Below are 13,941 nucleotides of genomic sequence, written 5' to 3' on the forward strand. Positions count from 1 at the left end.
AAGAACTTTTCAATGTTTACTGAGATAACAACAAATTATCTCAAAATCTCCACGACGCAGTTGTCATTGCCCTTTACAAAAACAAAGGACAAAATCTGACTGCTCTAACGATCGTGGAACCATCTTTCTCTCAATTGCCGAGAATATTCTTGCTCAAAATATTTTACACCGGCTGCATCCATTGTTGAAAAGTACCTTCCAGAATCAAAAGTGCGGATGTAAGGCAAATAGAAGCACCATCGACATGGTATTTGTTCTTCGTCAGTTACAAGATAAATGCAGAAAAACAAAACAAGGGCCTCTTCATAACATTTGTCGACCTTTCTAAAGCTTTCGACACAGTGAGTAGAAATGGACTCTGGAACATCTTGGAACGTTTAGGCTGTCCAACATTTCCTGGCACGATCATGCTGCAACGCACAGATTAACATGGCTAAGAACAACATGGAAATGACCTAACTGCACGTTTTGAACGCTTTGAACCATTAGGGCAAGGGCAGGTTAGTTGATACACCACTAAAAACGGATTCCAGAAAACGGATTTTGTACAAATACCGCCACCAACTGGTGAAGAATAATGATTGAGTGATGACATGATGATTTCGCTGGTATCCAATTTCAAGTTTGTAAAATAATGCGAAATGTTCAAAAATTGAGTTTTTTTGTAAATTTTTTCAAATTTACAATTTAGTTAATTCTTGAGTGTTTGAAAAACGGTAAAAGATTAACTTGTTGGCGACAGGCAGTATATAGGTGTATAGTATCATTGCATAAATCAAATCATTTTTAACCGACTTCGTTTGATTGATGGCAGACACATTTTTGATAAAAGTAAGGAAAAGGTTAGTTGATACATTTTAGCCCAGGCTAGTTGATACACTGTATCAACTAACCTGCATTCATACATTCAGTAACCTGCAATATTTCAACCATATTTTCAGGTAAAATAGACCTACATGTGAAACTCTGTAAATTGGTTTGGAATTAGTTGTTGAACTTTTGAGCTGTGTGTAAATGAAGCTGCAGAACCTGTGAACATGACATCACAGAATTAATAAGGTCTCTTTGACAACATGCCCCAGTTTTATAAAAAAAAAACTGATTGATGCAGTGGCGTAGCCAGGAATTATGAAAAGAGGGGGTTTTGACGGCCGGCGGGCGAAGCCCGACGGCATCTTCGCCAAAGGCGACACCCAGCGGCGGGGGTCTGGGGGGCCTCCCCCAGAAAATTTGAAAAAATTACTTTGAATTTGGTGCATTTTGAGAGCATTTTCAACAAAAATGTGGGTAAAATATTCCTGTAAAATGGTGCTGTCCGGTGGCATAGCAAAAAGATAAGATCATGTTGTCTTGGGCATTTTTTGGTAATAAAGCTGTCTCTGTGTTTTCTTGTTAATTCCTGGCTGAGATATTTGAATGTTTGGTATTGGCAAAACTCGCTCTTTTGATGCAGTTTTGTTTAAAATTAGGCAAACTTTGTTTTAGAGACATAGAGACTGAAAGCATCATTCTCAATATCGTGACGTCACACGAGTGCCAAAGGGGGTTGTAACCCCCCAAACCTCCCCCCCCCCCCTTGGCTACGCCACTGGATGCTACAGATCAACTGAAGACTCTCTTACTGTACGTTGTAGGCCTACGTAAACCCTGGCTGTCATAAGAATTGACAATTATGTCAATTTCCAAATCTGTATAACAGGTTGGCGTTAGGAAGAACATCTGGATGTAACATATCTTTATCACATTTTACGCTAGATAACACTATAAGACTGCAGCACTGTCATTGCTTTTGGTTAATCCTGACCTGGCAATATGGTTCTACTATCTACATTACAGTAGTTTGAGTATAAATTTCAAAAGTAGCCTATAAAGTATATTATATTCTCAGTATAATTGAGGCGTATTTTGATCGTATCAACTAGAAGTTCCATGTATCAACTAACCTCATAGGTGTATCAACTAACCTTCATGGAAGGTTAGTTGATACAAACCGGAGATGTATGTTTGAATGAGTCTGAACTGATAACCAGTGACATCAAACAGACTAAACTTGGGGGAAAGTTAGTCCAACAAACGAACTTTCTTTAGCACCATAAATGGTGTTTCTATTTCCAACAGTTTTAGTAAAATCTCACTAAATGTGAAAATTGTATCAACTAACCTGCCTTTGCCCTACTTCGCAAATATGTTTTTTCTTTTGTTGGAAGATGCGAAGTATCGTCTAACTCTATAGTTGCCTCCCTGATGAGGTCTGATTGTCATCGTATTTCAAATTACCGTATTCATTATAATAATTCTATGTATGCTGTTATCTAGTTTTGATGGCTGCCATGTCATCTGAGTTCTGAATACTTTCAGTTCTTCTAACTTGTAACACTACCGTACCATTGTCTGTAAACTTGTAACATTAAAAAGCAAACTTGTAAGTTAACAGTAGACAGCCTATTTAGTGAGATTTTGTGCATTTGCAGTTTGTGTATTATTTCGTTGTTTTACATTGTTATTTCGTTGTTGTTGTTCGTTATTTGTGCATTTGCAGTTTGTGTAGTATTTCGTTATTTTGGATATGGACAGCTTTGTCTGATGCAAATAAATATTATTATTAACATATCAAATGGTGTTAAAACAAGGTTGTGTTTTAGTACCTACACTTTTTAACATCTTTTTAACTGCAATGCCCCATTATGCATGCCTTTCTGACGAGAAAGGCATCTATATACGTCATCGCACAAACCGCTCTCTATTCGACAGCTGACAGACATACGTCCTTCGACGTTTTAGAGATCGTACAAAATACGGAAACAATTAAGGAACTTCTTTTTGCTGATGATGCAGCCTTCCTTGCTCACAAAGACGAAGCACTGCAACGCTCAACTTTTGTTTTGCAGAATTTGTCAAAATGTTCGAGTTAGTGATTAACCTGAAAAAGACAGAAGTGCTACATCAACCTGCGCCTGAGAAAGTGATCTTTTGTCCTTATATCTTTGTCGGCCAATCGGAGTGCACCAGTTCCCACACCTGGGATGCACTATTTAGACCAGAGGTCGGCAAACTTTTTTGCACTACGGACCGGTTTAAGGCAGGCATTACTTCACTGAAGTTTCATTGTTTCATTGAAGGATCAGCCTTCAATGAAACACATTTGGTGCATGCACATTACACATAGTAGAGGAGACCGAAGTTTGTTGGAACACCGGATTAGTTGAAACATTGCTGTTTTTTAACTCTCCGAACATACTTGTGTTGCGCCAGAGAGCTCTGTCTGACGTCACGCGCTCCACGTCACTAGAATTGCATTCCAGAAGATTCTGGCCCTTGAGCATATACCCGGGTTATTCTCAACCCTGCTTTTGCTACACTATGCCCCTCCCTCCCCAGGACAGGAGAATAACCAACTTTTGTGATTTAATTTAGAGTGCTTTCAACAGAACATGTTTGCACGTAAGGCATTAAGTCACCACTTTAGACACCTAATTTTTTTTCCGGGCCCTTTTGCTACATTACGGGCCCCCTAAGGACTAACGAATAACAACATTTATGCTTGAATTTAGTCGTTTAGGATGGTTTTAACCAAACATTTTTGCGCGTAAACTATAAAATTACAACTTCGGGCCCCCCAGCAACCACAGGCTTGGGCCCTCAGTGGTACGCCGTACCCTCCGTACCCCCCTCTCGTACGCCCTGCTTCTACTAGTATAACGTTCTTGGATCAGTATAGTATTATGTTTAAAACCAGTATGCTATGATTTTGGTGCAGCAGTAATATGATTTCTGACTCAAAACTCAATTCTCAAGTCAATTCCGGTTGTAATCGAGCTAAGTTAGCAATGTAAAAGCGACGACAGATTGTATCCAGGTTTGGTGGGGGAGTGTTAGTCATTCGGGTTTTTTTTACTCTTGGTGTTACTGGATTCTATTCCTTGAAAGCTCTAATCAGTCGAAGATTAAAATCACTAAACAAATACACTTGTAAGCAAGCACTATTCGGTTGAATTTGAGTCAGTGGACGATACAGCAGTAAAGAAGACTTCGTGTCCGATCATTCCTCGCCGACTTTGCCCAGGAATGTCGCCGTCCTACTGATGGCTATGTATGAGCGTGCATGCTGAACAGCAGCGTCCGCTACACTTGTAAATCTTTATTGCCTGTTAGCGATTGATAACAATGGCATCCATCAGCCGCGTTAATTTCATCGGGTGCAGAGATGCGTGGAAATGCTACAGGTTTTTCTGATTTCTACGCTTTGAACCAAAATTCGAGCTTGTTGGAAAATATCTTCTATTGTAATGATTTAGAGCAGGGGTGGGGAACCTGCGGCTCGCGGGCCGAATGCGGCCCGCGTGACTGTTCCATGTAGCCGCGTCAAAATTTCTTTACCCAAAATATATTAAAACAACAGCTCAAAAAAGAGTAGTCTCTGCATTCTCAGTATGTTGGGAATGGCCTTCTATGACTAGTTAATCCATCATAGTCATCAGTCATGCGGAAACATGCTTTGAAATATGTGTCTCTGTTTGGAAGCACCAACCGTTGCGAGCAGTTTTTTTCCAAACTGAATCTAACAAAAAGTCGGCTTCGCTCCAGACTGACTGATAAAAACGTGGAGATGCAGTTAAGAGTTGCAACATCTTCCGTGTTAGCAGACATCACACGACTCACCAAAAATAAAAACTTTCAGCCATCCCACTAGCTGTGAAAGTGAAATAAATCATTGTCTACTTCGCTGCATTTTTTATCTATAAATAAAATTTCGAAATTTCTAGTGGCCCACCTGTGTTATTTTTCATTTTATGTGGCTCGCAATTCTAAAAAGGCTCCCCACCCCTGATTTAGAGCGATAAATGAAAGTCGTTTGGTCTATATCAGTGGTTCCCAACCTTTTTGTTGTCACGGACCCCTTTAGACAAATTATTAATTCTGCAGACCCCTACCTAAATTTTGCCTGAAACTCAATTAACATACCATTGACTATTGTAATAATTGTGCTACTCAACTACTGTACTGTGTTATATTGCATTGCCGCTTTGACTCATGCGGCAAATATCAGGTTAAACAGTTGCTCAAATAAGAAAATGAATGAATTGTTCAAGAAATGTCAGCAGTATTTGAATATTAAGGTGACCCAAAGTCTCCAACTGCAAGCAGTGGTGTCGTTCTCGCCACTACGAGGTAAATTTGGTTGCAACGCATGCTTTCTATTACGTAATAGACGAGCTAATCCTGATTTGACTGTAATCGAAATGAGTTGGGGTAGATGTTTAAGGTCAATGTACGCACTGTGGGCACCAGCATAGATTTATTTTAATGCATAACGGTCGGTACAGTTTATTCTCGTGAACTTGAGCTTGACACATTTGCATTTAAAGAGAAATGAAAGTAAAAAAATCGCTTCTCGTTTTTTTTCTTCCAAAATTTATCAAGGTAATCACGGACCCCCACATGCTTTCTCACGGACCACCAAGGGTCTAAGGGGTCCGTGGACCACAGGTTGGGAACCACTGGTCTAATTACTGACTGTACTGTAGGGTGTAGGTGCCATTGTACTGGAAAAGCAAAAAAAAAAAAATCTGGTTTAGTGGCTCATGACAGCACGTTTCTACTTTTAAGAACATATGAGGTTCTTTGAAACATTTCGAATGGTGTTAGTTGGAACAGGTTTTGGTATTCACAATAGGTTGATAAACACTTTTGTCATTGATTGAGAAACAATTTTGAACACTGCATAGCCTATATTAAATCTCTGCAAGTTAAGTCTTCTCTGTTAACTTGTCAGGCTCCAATCCACCATAGATTGATTGGCATTGATTAACAGACATTTTTGAGCACTGCATATTATGAATAGCTGCGTGTCTTCCCTGTTGACTTGTTAAGCTCCAACCCACAATCGGTTTATCGACATTGAACACTTTTGATAGTTGTCATCGATTGACAGACACATTTGAATGCTGTAGTATTAAAAAAAAATCGTTGTATGTTCCAACTAAACCCGTGCGGTGCTCCAACAAACCCTGCTCGTGGAATTTGTTGAAACACGTGATGTATGTCCAAAATAAATAAATTTGTGCAAAACCTATGAAAATTTATATTAAATCTTCTGTCATAAGTTGCACAATATAGTGGTCACAATTGTTGTTGTCACAGTTGCACAATAGAATGGTCTAATGCCACATCAAATAAAGCTTTTCAAACTCATTTTGAATTTAATGATTTAAGTATTACTAAAATTTGTTCCAAATACCTTCCCGGTCTCCCCTATATTAGAACTTATTCAATTATCGTTACGCAGCTTCCGTGCAAACCCTGAGCTTATTTTGCAGCAATACGCTTGCTACATTTATAGCGCTGAATATGAAGACAGTTTAGTTTTTGAAATGTTTGCTGAACCTAAGTTTAGTTGCTATATTTTGAGTTCTATGTTTTGATTAGATTAAGCTGCTCTCACCTTGGAATTATCACAGTCAATGACACACGCAGTACGTTTGTTATGTCCAGCCTACTTCGGAATTTTGTCTTGTTTGTAGTTTTAACCTCATGAAATTCTTGTTTGTTTTGGTTTGAGTATTTCTGGCAACAAACGTTCACTAATTATTATTAAAAATAAAATTGGTATTTGATCAAAAGGTTTTGCAATTTTTGGAGCAATTTGGTCTTGATTTGGCGCGATCCAGTAAACAATTCTTCACGAGCCGGCACCGGGTCGCTGTATATAAGCTATCTTCAGATGGCAAGATTGACAAGGAAATATAGTAGGCTACAGATTGGCCAAAACAAACTCTGCCTTTAAAATATTTCACACACCAATTTGGAACACTAATCCATGGACTTCTAAATAGTGGAATCTGGACTGGAAACGCAGTGGACAACAGTAGGCCAAACAGTTGGTACAACAGTTGGCCAACAGTGGGCCAACAGCCAAGTAACTAACCCTGTTGGCCCACTGTTGGCCAACTGTTGTACCAACTGTTTGGCCCACTGTTGTCCACTGCGTTTCCAGTCCAGATTCTAGTATTTAGAAGTCCATGACTAATCAAAATCACTTACAAAAGAAACCAAAAATTAAGGTGTATATGGCAGTCGTTTTAGAAACTTTCCCATAATTTGAAAACCGCTGTGATACGTCACAATCATGATACGTACGTCATGGACCGCAGATAGCATCCCTAAAAGCAAATTAACTGTTTTTGGAATGATTTGCTGTTCGGGAGGGAAATGTTGTTTTTGAAAGTTGTGATGCACAAAGCAATATACTTCATCGTTTCATACGCCACAAACCTGGGTAGGCACTTTAACATTAGCCTACCCACGCGGGCCCCATGGTATAAGCCTCAGAAATCCATAGGTCACTGGTTCGAATCCGTTCGAAGGATTACGTTTAACATATAAATTTATAAATTCTTAAATATTATTGAAATGAACAGACAAACTTCAGTAATTTCTGCTTTTTCTCACGTCAAAAACTTAAATACGTCATAGATTGCAGGTGTAGTAGACCTAAGTAATGTTGTTTTCGAAAGTTCCGATAAACGGAGCCTTCGATAGCTCAGTTGGTAGAGCGGTGGACTGTAGTGGTGTAAACCTCAGAAATCCATAGGTCACTGGTTCGAATCCGGTTCGAAGGACTTTTTACAGTTTTAATTTTAAATTCTTACAAAGCTTTTGTTGAAAAAAACGCAGGTAAATCAAATCTGAAATAAAGTAAATAAAAGTGAATTTATTTATCTTGACTGCGGTGTATGCGATGCTTATTAGGCTGACACGGGCTGTGACATAGCCTATAAACTAGTGATGTAGCGAGAAAAAAGTTCTCTACTCTGCTTGCACTCCGACTGTCTGCCCACACACAGCACCGCACGGCAAAAATCTGAACCTATCGCAGTGTGCTGGGATATGTGCACGCATGGCGAATACGAAGGAATCCGTTAGAGTGTATAAAAATGAATTTTGAACGACATTTAGGGTAGGCTTATATGAGTAATGTACAGAACTTGTCAATCACTGCTCAAGTCATTTTAAGCTAGACAGGTTTGTTTAACCATGTTGCCAATAGATACCAAGTTTTTGTTCTATTCTCAGATTTTTTTTGTGACCCGAGCGGCAAGGTTCATGCAGTCAAAATTCCACGCACGCAGCGGCATCACCACGTTGCCTACGCACCCGCTTACGCTGCGTGTCTGACAACATTGTTATGAACAATACAAGCATTGCATTTTATTACCGCAATTGAATTTTGAAACGAAACAAAATCATTGCACGACGCTCTTGGAAAATTGAAAATTGAAACAACACACCATTGTGCGTCGCGACTCGCGATGCACAGTGTGAAAACCGCTGTGATACGTCACAATCATGATACGTATGTCATGGACCACAGGCAGCGTTCCTGAAAGCAAAATAACTGTTTCTTACATTATTTGCTGTCCGGGATGGAAATGTTGTTTTTGAAAGTTGTGGTCTACGCGTAGCCTTCGATAGCTCAGTTGGTAGAGCGGTGGACTGTAGTGGTGTCATCCTCAGAAATCCATAGGTCACTGGTTCGAATCCGGTTCGAAGGATTGTGTTTAAAATATAAATCTATAAGAACCTTTTGTGGAACAGAACACACAAGGGCATACAAATAAGAATGTACAAGAAATAAAAAACGTGGATTTACAAACATCTGTTGGATTGACCCAAAATGCAAAAAAAAATACATTCAACAAATAAAAATGCGTTCCAGAGCCTGCTGCATTTTTGCCTCACTGCAATTGAGTAGGAGCTGTTGTGCTATGGAATTAGCAATTACAAGGCGTTCTTTAGGATTGGAGTTGCGGCCTGTAAGGCGATTGAAGGTTTTTCATGCAGCTCTGCTGCAGTGGATGAAGTCAGTGCCTTGGACTGTATCTTCTCACATTTGTTGTTTTACGTTGAGGAGATCCAACAAATCAGTGGCAATCAGTGAGAGTCTCCAATTAAAGGCTTTCTCCTGTCAAACCATAAGCGCTCTTGTCTGTTAACCATAATGACTGGGTTGGGCATTCAGCTAACCGGCAAGTTGCTGTCGGTCTGTTGTCCAACTAGCCAAAGCGAGAGACGTGATCTTGTTCCTTCTTGTTCGTCCGTCCCAATAACTCAGCGGCTTGTCTCAAGCTAATACTTTCCAAACAGGGGGTAAATTCCGTCGGGGGGAGAATATACAATTCTTCTGGAGCTTACGTAAAATCACAACTAAGCTAGAAATATGTGCTATTATAATATGTTATTAAGTTACACAAAAACTAACATGTAGCCTACCTACGGTATGCGCTACCTAAGGTTTCATGTTAGATAACGTTCATCAGGTGCAACACTTATTCAAATAGAATGTTATTTGAACATAATTAATTAGAAAATAACTTGTTTTAGTTTTTATGTAATTATTCCACCTGCAATAAAAGAGTTTGAGGGAATAAATAAAAGGTTTGGGTGGATTTTGGGGAGGAACGAGAAATGGTGCTGATGTACGGTAATGATTTTTTAGAAAAGGATTTACTAAGTCGTCTTGGCGTTAAGAGTCTTACCGGTACGACGTACCGGCGCTACGTTTTGTTACCGGAACCGCGTTGGCATTGTTTCCGCTCACTTTTAAGCCTCTTTTGGGCATTTAAAGGAAATTACAGTATTTTAGAGTCGGAAGGACCAGCCAGAAAAGATCTGAAAAAAGGCATTTTAAGTGTTTTTGCCTGCTGAACAGAAGAACAGTATCTCAATAGTTAGCAGAACTTCAAGAGTTGTAGCTTCCAGTCTTAGGTTTGGTTTGCTTTAAATTTTCAATACTAATTTTTTGACAACTTTTATCTGGTTTATAGGTCCTTTGTAGATGAGGCCTATAAAGAGAGCACAAAGGACAAACTGAGTGGAACGCGATTACCGCCAAATAAAAACAAAATTCAATAATTGGTTTTCGGTGTTACGTCACAAACTTAAAACGTCATAGATTGTAGGTGTAGTACTAGTTAGTAATGTTGTTTTTGATAGTTCCCGTATTCGGAGCCTTCGATAGCTCAGTTGGTAGAGCGGTGGACTGTAGTGGTAAAAGCCTCAGCAATCCATAGGTCACTGGTTCGAATCCGGTTCGAAGGACGTTTACAGTTTCCGTTTTAAATTCTTACAAAGCTTTTGTTGAAAAAAACGCAGGTAAATCAAATCTGAAATAAAGTAAATAAAAGTGAATTTATTTATCTTGACCTCGGTGTATGCGATGCTTATTAGGCTGACACAATCAATCAATCAATCATTTTATTTTTTGTCATTAACGCGTCCGGGACGAAAAATATACTAACTACAAAAATCGATATAAACCTACCAGTACGTTAACGAACGGGAAAAGGTGGCAAAACCTTGAAAGGTTTAAAACGTGCCTGAATGAAAAATTATGTAGTAGGCTATATATCAGTAGTTAGCACGGCCACAAAACCCAAAAAAACAAATAGAAAAAATAAAACAAAAACAGAGAGAAGCACACATGTAGTAATAAATGACAGCCTAATGAAAAGTGTTGTGGATTGAATTTGCCAGTTCTAATATTGATGTGGATGAGCAGTCATAATAATAATAATAGGATGGAGAAAGAAAACCGGACATAAAAGATACCCATCCTCAGGCAAAAGCCCGTTTCAATGTGGCCCAGGAGAGCAGGTGTTGAGCTCTTTCTATGGTTAGACTGCACATCACACAGTAGCCTACGACGATTGAGGTTTGATATCCAGTGTAAGTTATTGTTTCTTGTCCTGGTGGGTGATGGAATGGATGAGCTGGTAGATGATGATGTCCTGATGGTGTTGATGAAGCTTTCCTCCCCTCTTGCGACGTGTCGTGTTGATTATGGAGTGTTGCGTTTGCTGTTAATATCTACAAACATAAAAGTACAGCACAAGCAATCGATATTATTGTTAGGTAAGCCTAGTCTTTTGTAAATAATTTCGGATTTCGACTAAAATCTTCACAAGAATGCAAGAAAGCCTTTCTACGTTGTCTTTCTATTCAATCTATTGCGTGTCCGTTTTGCTTAAATGCTGTTTTAGTTTGTGAATAAAAAGTGACTTTGTATCAGTCTTTCTAATTGAAGAAGGAAATTCGTTCCATGTTTTCGCACCTGTGAATTCTATTGAATGTTGAGTAAGCGTTTTTGAGAAGTATGGAATGTTTAGAGAATCATCATCATGGTTTCTTGTAGACAAGCTGTGAACCTCTTTGACATATTTAATTTGTCAGTGCGTATCCAAGCTGTGACATAGTCTGTAAACTAGTGATGTTGCGAGAAAAAAGTTCTCTCCTCTGCTTGCACTGCGACTGTCTGCCCACACGTTGTACCACACCGCAAAAATCTGAACCTATCACAGTGTGCTAGGACATGTGCACGCAAATACGAAAGAATTCATTAGAGTGTATAAAAATGAATTTTGAACAACATTTAAGGTATATGAGTAATTTACAGCACTTGTCAATCACTGCTCAAGTCACTTTAAGCTAGACAGGTTTGTTTGACCATGTTGCCAATAGATAACAATATTTTTTACAGTTTTGGCAGGGATATCTAGAGAAGGGGATATGAAGGCTCACAGCGATTGCCTTATTCTCATGACACTACCAGGGCGGTAGTTTGCAGCGCGTGAAACATGCGGTTCTTTTCAAAATTGCAGAAAGTTTTGTAGTGCAACTGGTACAGTCAGCTACAGAAGACAATTAGTAAATGTTACATAGAACATATTTAAAGAATACTTGTTTGGAAAGACAGTTGAAAAGTTACCAAAAAGCTGTTTTTCTTAACAAAGCCTTTGCGATAGGCTAAATGTAAAGCAAGTATACGGGTAGTTGAATTAACAAGTAACCATAAGCATGCAGTGAGTATCCAGGCCTGATGCTAACAGCGCAATGCAGGTTATCATAACAAGATTTATTAAACTACTATCGGTGCCAATTGTCATTTTACGATAAACAGAGATTATTTGCGATGAACAATAGCCCTTCTACTGTCACACGTAATAAAAGCCTTCGTATCCCCTTCTTTAGATATCCCTGAGTTTTGGTTCTATTCTCATACTTTGTCAGTGCGTATCTGAGCGGCAAGGTTCATGCAGTCAAAATTCCACGCACGCACTGGCATTACCACGTTGCCTACGCACCCGCTTACGCTGCGTGTCGGACAACACTGCTATGAACAATACAAGCATTTGCGGTCAGCATCGATGAGTACTACAAGGCGCTGGATTTGTTCAAAAAAGTTTTTGCCAGTGTTATAACCCATAGTGGACGTAGAGTACGTACATACCTTCGTACACGTACATACCTTCCGTTGCAGCTTGGGCTGTCCTCTGTTTATAAGCAACGCACTTCAAAGACAGTTCTTCATTCAACAATATAACCAAACAATACTACGACAAGTATCATATTGAAAACAAACAACACCTAGAAAGTTTTTTGCTAAACATGCACCCTTCTTTGTGCATTTGAAAGTGCTATGCAACACAACCAGGACTCAATCCTTTCTTTGCATTGAATCAATGTTTGCAAACGATGATTCAATATAAAGAAGTATTGATTTGAAGCTGGAAGAATCTGGAAGAAGTTGGAAGAATCGCAATATTTGTCGGAAATTTAAGAAATGAATCACACAAAGCTCAGTTCCATAGGCTGCTATCCCTGATTTTTCAATACATGTTGTGGAGAGGTTGTGGGCCGTGGGGTTTGCGAAACTTTTCTTTACCTGGGGCCCACTCCAGTTAGAGGGCACAAAGGACAGTTCTTCTGGCTCTCACACGGGGGTTACCCTGGTGATCATCATCTCCAACAGCCAAATATAAAGTTTCAAAAATGATAACAACAAAGTAATGTATGCACTTCATCGTTTCATATGTCACAAACCTGAGTGTATCACGGTCTGTAAGTAGAGTGGGTCATGTTGTATTTGATAACTCTTAACTTCGTAGCCTTCGATAGCTCAGTTGGTAGAGCGGTGGACTGTAGTGGTGTCAACTTCAGAAATCCATAGGTCACTGGTTCGAATCCGGTTCGAAGGATTGTTTTTAGAATATTTGATTGGAAGTAAGCAACAAGTCACAATTTGTTCTTAGTAAAACGTTAGTGGACTGGTACAATAATTAAATTAATTATTAATACTACAAAAAGTGCTCAATGCCAAGCAAAAAGCCAAGCAGAGCGAATTAAATCAAATACAGTTATTACTCTCTAAACCCTTGGCAGCCTGTTTCACCCCAAAAGGAGGACCATCAGAAGGCCTTATTTACGTATATAGAAGAATATACCGAAGACTACATAATTTAGCTTGTTACGAAAGCTTTGTTCTTATCAACGTATGGGATGGACTGGGATGAAAAATATTTTTTCCATTTTTCATCTTGAGATTTTTTTCCATTCCATTATAAAAATCTTCCATTCCATTTCAAAAGTTCTTCCATCATCCATTCCATCTTCCATCTGTAAATTTTGTAGCTAAATTTCAACTACAAATTTTACAGGCAATACTTTTCAGAAGATTACGTTCCGTTTGGCGTTAGACGTTAGCTTACAACAACAACAACAAGAATCCAGGTCTATAGAACCAGCAAAAATATGCGACCCCGACTTCTCGGTTTATAACTGGCCGACTCCGACTCCAGACACGTCAAAATCCAGCCGACTTCACGACTTCGACTGCACAGCCCTGGAAGAATCTGTGGTCTTGTTTCAGCACAACTTCAACACTTGTTATGCAATTTGCAGGGAGCACAGCGAGGTGGGATGCGTTGGAGTGGCTGTTATTCGTGTTCTGTCAGTTTATGTGAAACATCAGAGATGTAAGTATCACGTAGAAAATTGTTTGTTTTTCCGATGTTTGCAGGTGTATTGTCACAAAGTTTTTTCAGGTTGAAGTAGAGGAGTGGTTGCTTTTTTGTTTTGTTTTTGAGGGGATTACTGTCTCACTCT

The 13,941-nt window shown here is 39.2% G+C and overlaps 4 non-coding genes across 4 annotated transcripts; all 4 read left to right on the forward strand.

Moving 5' to 3' along the window:
- The first annotated feature begins 7,529 nt into the window (after positions 1-7,529).
- On the forward strand, positions 7,530-7,619 carry Trnay-gua (transfer RNA tyrosine (anticodon GUA)). Its single transcript is given in 2 exon segments — positions 7,530-7,566; positions 7,584-7,619. It is a non-coding gene; the product is annotated as a tRNA-Tyr (tRNA).
- An 843-nt stretch (positions 7,620-8,462) lies between these two features.
- On the forward strand, positions 8,463-8,552 carry Trnay-gua (transfer RNA tyrosine (anticodon GUA)). The gene is given in 2 exon segments: positions 8,463-8,499; positions 8,517-8,552. It is a non-coding gene; the product is annotated as a tRNA-Tyr (tRNA).
- Positions 8,553-10,008: 1,456 nt separating this feature from the next.
- Positions 10,009-10,098, forward strand: Trnay-gua (transfer RNA tyrosine (anticodon GUA)). Its single transcript is given in 2 exon segments — positions 10,009-10,045; positions 10,063-10,098. It is a non-coding gene; the product is annotated as a tRNA-Tyr (tRNA).
- A 2,846-nt stretch (positions 10,099-12,944) lies between these two features.
- Positions 12,945-13,034, forward strand: Trnay-gua (transfer RNA tyrosine (anticodon GUA)). The gene is given in 2 exon segments: positions 12,945-12,981; positions 12,999-13,034. It is a non-coding gene; the product is annotated as a tRNA-Tyr (tRNA).
- Positions 13,035-13,941: the final 907 nt, after the last annotated feature.

Source organism: Aplidium turbinatum, chromosome 13, assembly GCF_918807975.1.
Source record: "Aplidium turbinatum chromosome 13, kaAplTurb1.1, whole genome shotgun sequence".
Taxonomy (NCBI): domain Eukaryota; kingdom Metazoa; phylum Chordata; class Ascidiacea; order Aplousobranchia; family Polyclinidae; genus Aplidium; species Aplidium turbinatum.